This window comes from Thermobia domestica, chromosome 9, assembly GCF_964235325.1.
Source record: "Thermobia domestica chromosome 9, izTheDome1.hap1.1, whole genome shotgun sequence".
NCBI lineage: Eukaryota > Metazoa > Arthropoda > Insecta > Zygentoma > Lepismatidae > Thermobia > Thermobia domestica.
The window spans coordinates 112,907,584-112,915,293 of record NC_137462.1 but is presented as its reverse complement, the minus strand read 5'-3'; positions in this window follow the sequence as shown (position 1 = coordinate 112,915,293).

Here is a 7,710-nt window from a genome sequence, read left to right as displayed (position 1 = left end):
GACACGAAATGAGCATACATGGATACGAGATGGTCAATATGATCTGTTAAAAGTTATAAAAAGAATATCCGCTATCTTGAAAGAGGCCATGTTGAAACTGGTGTGATTGGTGTAAATGAGAAGAGGGTCATCCAATGCATTAATTTTAACGTAAATAGTCACAAAAACCAGTTGGTGAAGTTCGTTGTGGGTTTACATTATTCCTGTGCTTCTGGTTTAGGTACAAGTTAAGCAAAGTGTATCTCATGACACTCGAGCAGATGCAGGGTGTGGAGCGCTATAGGTGGACTGATATGACGTTCTGATTTCTGTTCGAATTAAGTCAAGTCTAATAAAAAGTTACAAGTTAATGTCAACCATGACATTATTATGAAGACTGAACCCGTCATATCACCACATCCACAATTACATGGTGACTGTGACCATAGGCGCCGACTTTGGGGGGGGGAGACACTTTTGGCCCCCCCTATATTTATAGGTGGGGTCCTCGCCCCTCCAATATAATCCAGTCGAGGAAGAATTAACAAAGAGGAGCAAGAATTTCTGTCATAGACTTCGTCGTGCTTTTAATTCAATGTAGGAAGAACCTTTTTATTCGATAAAAAACGCCATTTTCAAAACTTTGTAGAATGGAGCACTGAAGCTTCAACCAACACTCTGGCAGCACTAGTATTGTAAAGGCCTGGAAAAACCGGAAATTTTGGGTAAAAAAACAGGTATTTTTACCGTTTTTTCCCGAGCTTGGAAACAAACGGAAAAATTGGGAAAAATTGAAATTTTCGAATATTTTACTACATTATACTTTTAAAATGAAAACTATTTGATATTTACTAGTTTACGATTAAGATCATTGAGTAGTTATGTTTCTTGTATTAGAATAGGAAAATTTTGTGGCAACAAATATATTTGTACCATTCCTTTGCACCGTGATAGAATGGAGTCATGGCAACAAAAGATCCTAAAATGTAATACTAGTTAGAATAATTAATATAGACGTATTTAAATTAACTTAAGTAATCTTATAAACTTACCGTTTTATGGCAGGAAAGTGTTAAATAACAGGGCCAGAATCATTCTAGTTAATACCAGTATGTTAAAATCAAATATACAGGGTGTTTCAAAAGAACACGGAACACCGACAACGTTTGGGAGGGAATTGCTGAAACCAAGATAAGACAAAAAGTATAGACTATCCTGGGTGCACAAATGCTTCCTTTCGAAGTTATAGGCCGTCAAAAACATGAAAAAAATGAACTTTGAAGGTCCATAGCTCCAAAACTGTGGAATTTATCGTAGTCGGGACAAGACTTCACTTAGAAAACTAATTGTGCCCTATCCAAAAATCTATATTTCAGAATGCTAAGGTATTCACGAAGCAATTTTTATAGAGGGAGTTTGGCTACGGGCATATAATTTGAAGTACTCTCCAACTGCCTCTATAAAAATTGTTGTGGAAGTACCACAAGATTTTGAAACATGGATATTTGGATAGGGCACATACTAGTTTCTAAGTGAAATCTTGACTCGACTACGGTAGGTCCCATATTTTTGGAGCTATGGACCTTTAAAGTTCATTTTTTCATGTTTTTGGCATCCTATAACTCCGAAAGGAAGCATTTGTGCACCCAGGATGGTCTATACTTTTTTTCTTATCTTGGTGTCAGGAATCACCTCCCAAACGTTGTCGGTGTTGTTTTGATACACCCTGTACAATTTATGGAGATACTTATTGTCCTTGTGCTGTTTAAAATTTCCGGAAATTTTGAACCCATTAGAAAAAATCTCTTGTTCGGAAATATTGGCAAAACCCAGAAAATATAATTTAAAAACTATTTTTTCGCCTGATACTAATCTTATTTTCTGTAACGTGTCTGCACCATATACGTATACAACGTATTACGCTAGCAGGAAATATTTCAAGTAACAGCTTTTAATTTTACTTTTTAGTTTTCTGATTTCTGATAAAAATCCCTCTTTATTATTTGTATTTATATTTTTCGAACAACTCAAAAAGAGAGAGGATGTTATTTATATATATATATATACGGATATATCGCACAAGTGCGTAAATTTGAGCAGTGACAAATATATTAAAGAATTTAACATGTGAAATTTCCATTCGTTATTACTAAAGACTAACAAAATACCCGTTTTTCGCACGGCGAGAATGCGTTTCATTTTGGTATAAAGAGCACCAAAACTGTCACCAATGAACTTAGGAACCCCCAAAACTATGAATTCGATACTAGTATCAGTCATTTTCAGTTACTTTTACATGTTATTTTCCCCCATTATGAGTAACTAATGGGGCATAATTTGGATTTAAACGGCATAGAAACTGCCACTGTTCATCTCAGCCACCCCGAAAACTATGTATTCGACGCTAATATCGGCCTATTTCCATCATTTTTATATATCCACCCATTCTCCCTGTCCCAAGTTGCGGCGCTGAATTTTGATTTAAACTGCACCGGAAATGTCACTGTTCATCTCAACGGCCCTGAAAACTATGGATTCACAAAAATATCGATCATATTGCATCATTTTTATATATCTCCTCCTCCCCCAGTTTGCGGGCATATATTTGGATTTAAGCGGCATCGAAAGTGTCATTGTTCATCTCAGCGACCCTGAAAACTATGGATTTGACACTGATATCGGCCATTTTGAAACATTTTTATAAATATATCTCCCCTTTCCCTTCATCCTCCCTTAAGTTGCGGGCCTAATTTTTTATTTAAACAGCATCGGAAATATCACTGTTCATCTCAGCAACTCCGAAAACGATGAGTTCGACACTAAGATCGGTAATTTTCAATATATATCCGCACTTTCTCCAAGTTGTACTTTCAAAGGTCTCGAATCCATCCCAGGCCCGAACTTCATCTATGTTGAATTTTTTTTTATCGAGATCAGTCTGGTGGTTCAAGAGTTGTTAAGTTGCAAATATAGTCACATTTTATATATGTAGATAATTTGTCGCATTAGAAAACAGGTATTTGTTTACATTGCACATAAAGTTTATATTAATGTCTGTATTTGAATATTAAAATAATTATATGTCTTAGTGCATGAATATTAGTGAAATTTGCTTACTGCTCTTTGTTTTAAGAAGTGGTATAGTTAAAATTAACAAAACTTCACCAGATCAAAGAGTATATTAAGAACTCAGTTTCATTCAAGAGCCCTACTTGTTGCAACAGACACGCTTCATGATAGTAGATGTGTATGCAATTGTAAAAGTTCTGTCACAACCAGGAGTAAACGACTAAAAGGCACATAAAGGAAATGAGTGCATACTATTAATTTTCAAGAATAATTACAAGTTTTATTTTAGAATGCTTCTTTTTTTTAAAATATTCACAATATTGAAATTTACATTTTTCATGCGTTCAAAAAATAACTGTTCCATTACTAGTAAAACTAACTTAATACAAATATTTTTTATTTTCCCAATTTTTCCGGAAAGAAACCGGGAAAAACGATTTTTTACCAGCCGGTTCAAAATTTCCGGAAATTTTACAACACTAGGCAGCACTGATATGACAAGTGAAGATCAATGTGAGCGCAAACTTGCAGTGAAGTTCCCAAACTTTGAACTTCTATTTGTCTTAAAGCCTTTAGGCAAATTTGCATTAGGTCGTGAATTTGGATGCAGCGGAGTGGATGCAACTTACCAAGAACTGCGGGGGGGGAGGGTCATCAAGCGGTTGATAGAAAACGGCTGAATATGATTATATATTTATTCATTGTTTCCCCCCCCCCAATATTTTCTTCAAGTCGACGCCTATGACTGTGACATAAATGATGTAGTGCTAAAATTATATTTCTATCGGTTTTCTAGCTCCACTGATCCCACTCGTAGCGCTCCATAATCTGCATCTGATTGAGTGTCATAAGATACACTTTGCTCATCTTGTACCTAAAGCACAGGAATAATGTAATACCACAACAAACTTCACCCACAGACCAGAAGCACAAGAATATTGTAATCCAACAACAGACTTCACCAACAGGTTTTTGTGGTTATTTACGTTAAAATTAATGCATCGGATGACCCTCTTCTCATTTACACCAATCACACCAGTTTCAACATGGCCTCTTTTAAGATGGCGGATATTCTTTTTATAACTTTTAACAGATCATATCGACGATCTCGTATCCATGTATGCTCATTTCGTGTTGCTACAATAGTTAGTTTTAAAGAAAAACGTGCATTTTCTCACCATGTCCTTAATGTACTGAGGTCCCACTTTTGATCTTTCTCGGGCCGTAGTGTCCCAACATCTTGGACTCTGCAGCTACAATTTTGGCTGTGCGAGTTTCCCGAGATACTCTCTTTATATACAAAGTTTCGTGAAAATCGGGCTCTGATAGATACCTAGGGTTCCTTGTGAGTGCAGATTCAGGTGTCACACACAGTACACCACCCATGGAATGAAAAGTGGCATGACCATCCACAGTATGTATATTGTAATCAGCATTATCAAAGACATACTGAACATAGCCCTGATTTATGTTTAATTTGTCCTCACTGATAACTGACCTTTCGAATTTTAATATTTCGTTATAAGAAGAACAGAATCCCATATTTGCCAGTAAGTCAATTAAGAACCTGGACCCAAACCTTCTGTGAAGGAACACTGCTGTACCAAATTGAACAGGGGACACAAATGATTTTGGCCGAGATACTGCAATTATGGAATGAGCAATAGCGATTGTTTTCCGTTCAGTACTTTTTATTATTTTCTTCTGTTATCCTGGTAGGCTTAATGATTTCATAAAGCAGTGTCTTCAGTAATTCTGGAATAAGATCTGGACTTCCCGTTTCAATTTGCTCAAGAGTTGGAAACTGAGAACAATCATAAGCTTGAGATTTCAGTGTTCGTCGAATTATTGCTGCTGCAGTTTTGATCACTCTCAGTTCATCATCTTTTTCAACAACTTGCCGATTTTGGTACCAGACGTCCGACAGGATTCTGGATGCTGTTCCACTGAAGCAAATTACGACCCTTCTTCAGGGAAGATCTGTTACATGTATGTTGGAACCGAAACGCCCGATCAATTTTCTTTTCAGGTGGCTGTCATCATATGATTCCTCTTTAGATACAGTTTTCAGATCGTTACAGGGTTCAGATCGTTATACAGTTTTTGTAATTCCTTCAACGTGTACTGGCATTCATCATTCTCAATTAAATATTGACCTAATTTATCAAATGCTGCAGCTCTTTCAGAGTCTGCTATTGATCCGCCTCTAATTGCTGGCTTCCCAGGTTTACTTGAGGCTTCCACCTTGAATCTCGACAAACAATACCTATGGTACCTACCATCACATTGGACTAGGTCAATGACATTGCTAAGTCTGAGAAGTACTTCTCGTCCCCAAGCACAATTTCTTCTTAATGCGTCTTCACGGATACCTTTTATCAACTCAACTGTCTGTACCTCACTCCATTCTTCTTGGTATGGATATCTGCATTTCGATACGTCCACACATTGGCGACCACACAAAAAACACTGTGTTTTGAAGTGAAATGGAGCACGGGGAGTTTGTCTAAGCTCAGGATTTGGAACTGTTGGGGGTGGCTTGGGTTTTAAAGTGTAGCGCCTACGACACTCCTTATGCACTTCCAACACTACTTCCTTTTCAAATTTCTCCTTCACACCATCTTGCTTAATTTCACTTCACTCTATTATTCTATCTCTCCCTTTTGGAGTTAACCGAATAAGTTCACCACCTTTATCAACACAGGGTTGCAATACACAACTCATACTTACAATGATAATAATATCGTTTTCACGTCCACAAAGCAAACCAAAACTGTTATGAAACAACTACCGGTAATACCACTTGTTATACTTGATCAGTGTGCCTTTGTTTGGAAGACATAGTAAATGATCAGAAATAAGTTTTAAACGTAGAAGGTAAAGTAGATACACAAGAGAATGTCGTTTACACTTTTTTAAACATTAATCTTAAAATAATAATTATGCATGTTGATTTAAAAATAACAATACGCAGAGGAAATGTCGAGATTTTGTAATTTAGAGACATCTGCGGAGCAAAAATATAACTATCTTTAACAAAGAGAAAAATAATTTTCTAATCTCTTTCCTTCTACCCCATCCCTCTCCCAAACCCGACACTATTTCTGCGGAGACTTTTTACCACACTTAGAGTAAAGGGTAATAAATAATTTGGAATAGCCAAACCTTTGTTTTTTTGGATGCCCGGGTTTAGGTGTTTTTCTGCCTAATTTTACTGTACTATTCAATCTAAAACCCTTGATGAAATTCTGTGTACATCACTGATAACCTGTATCTTCTAACTTTTCGTATAATAGGAAGAATAAATATATGTTTAGAAGCAGGAATAAATATTCTGATGGTACATCTTTGTACTAATACATTATTATTATTATTATTATTATTATTATTATTATTATTATTATTATTATTATTATTATTATTATTAAGTATTCTGCCTTTTGGCAGGTCCTGGGACTAAGGACGTTTTTTTTTCTTCATCTTAATTTTCATTTTGGGCCTGGAAATGTTTCTTCTGCGTTTCTCGATTTTCAGCTTCTTCTTTTAACTCAACATTTTATTTTATGTTTCAAATCATCGATCACTTGTATTCTTCTTATAATTCCTCGCTTCCCTTCCATCTTTTCTTCTATGGCGGTATGAAGAAGACAATTTCTTCACAAGATGTGTCCAATCCAATTGGCCTTTTGAAGCAAGCGTAAATTGTGACTGGGAAAGGGGAATCGCTATATTTTAATCTTCAATTTGATAATTTAGTAAATATGAAATAAAAATGAATGAATTTTGGAATTTTGCTTTGTATGTATGTTTTGTTACTGATTAATTTAATATCGGACTTCCGAAGAGAAACTTTAAAAGAATTTAATGATCGTGTCTATAGCGACAACTCCCAGTCACGACCCCTCTTCAGTTTTATTAGAAATAGGAAAATAAAGAATGGAGAGGAAGAAGAAGGTGGGAGAAAAGGAGAAAAAAGGAAGAGGAAGAGGAAAAGGAAAAAGGAAGGAGGAATTATAGATGAAGTAATACTGGATAATGACGGAAAAATGGTAAAGAAACTTGAATAGTTATTGAAAAGGTGATTCATACCTGAATTTTATTACTTGGGAATCAATTCTGAAGTGATTCCAAAGAGACATGTTCCCTCATACTGCTCTGACCTGGATCCAGGCAACTGCACGCGTGGGAGTTGAACTGACTCAGCCCAGGTGATGAGAAGTTTTAATTTAATAGTTTGTCTGTTATTTCCAAATATTGAATAACCTTTATCCAGTATCTGAATATCCTTAGTGGAGATCGAACACATCTGAATTAGCAAAGGAAAGAAAAAAAAGTGATTTATATATTTTCTACAAATAGAAGTTTTCGAGATTCTTTGAACAGACTGTCGTTATCCAAGCTCATCCTGTTGTTTTGGCTTTCCTTTCAGAGCCGATTTAGAGTAATTTAGAGTTAGTTATCTTACATGAGCTCGGTCATGCACCAATATACATATTTACCTAGTATTACACACATATTACAAATACTGTTGTAGATCAAGATTAAAGGCTAGTACTTAAAACTAAATTTGTCATTCGTTGACGCACACACACATAGATACAGGACAATGTATTGATATAGGTAAATCAGTTTAAAAAGAAACTATAATCTAACTACAGTTGG